We start from the raw sequence: 573 nt of genomic DNA, 5'->3' as shown, positions 1-573 counted from the left end.
TCCATACTGGTCTCCGTCTCGTTGGCTTCTGCTTCATATGGGGTTCATATTACAATTAAGATACCCAACCTTGACAGTGACAGATTGACGTGGCAATGTAAAAATAAGAACATTGGTAGGCAGCATAATTCCTTTTTTTACGAGTGGAGATACATTGCACCACAGAAACTCATTGGCTGGAGAAACCAGCGAGGATCTCTGACTTGGGGATGCTCTTCAAATCCCTCTCAACAATATCTCATTGTGAGGAATTCAAAGTAGCATGGGGAGTAACCTCAATGGGTATATCCCCAATGGCCTTTGAATTCAAGAGAAGTTTGCTGTGTTTGGGTGTGGATGTTTCCACCAAGATGTTCCTAGAATGTAGCTTCTTAACTGACTTTAGAGAGCTAGCAAGCCCCTCTAATCCCTTTTTAATAAAAAAAATAATTTGCCCTAAAGGTTTGTCTGAAATGGAATGCAAGATAAAAACGAGGCACTGGTTCAGAATGGGTTGAAGACTGCTGGTCAGAGTCTTCAAGACGTGGTCGTTTACCAATTAGCTGTTTTTTACTTTTTTTGAAGATTTGGGGG

The sequence above is a fragment of the Limulus polyphemus genome, unplaced genomic scaffold (assembly GCF_000517525.1).
Source record: "Limulus polyphemus unplaced genomic scaffold, Limulus_polyphemus-2.1.2 Scaffold899, whole genome shotgun sequence".
Taxonomy (NCBI): Eukaryota; Metazoa; Arthropoda; class Merostomata; order Xiphosura; family Limulidae; genus Limulus; species Limulus polyphemus.
This window is presented reverse-complemented; position numbering follows the sequence as displayed.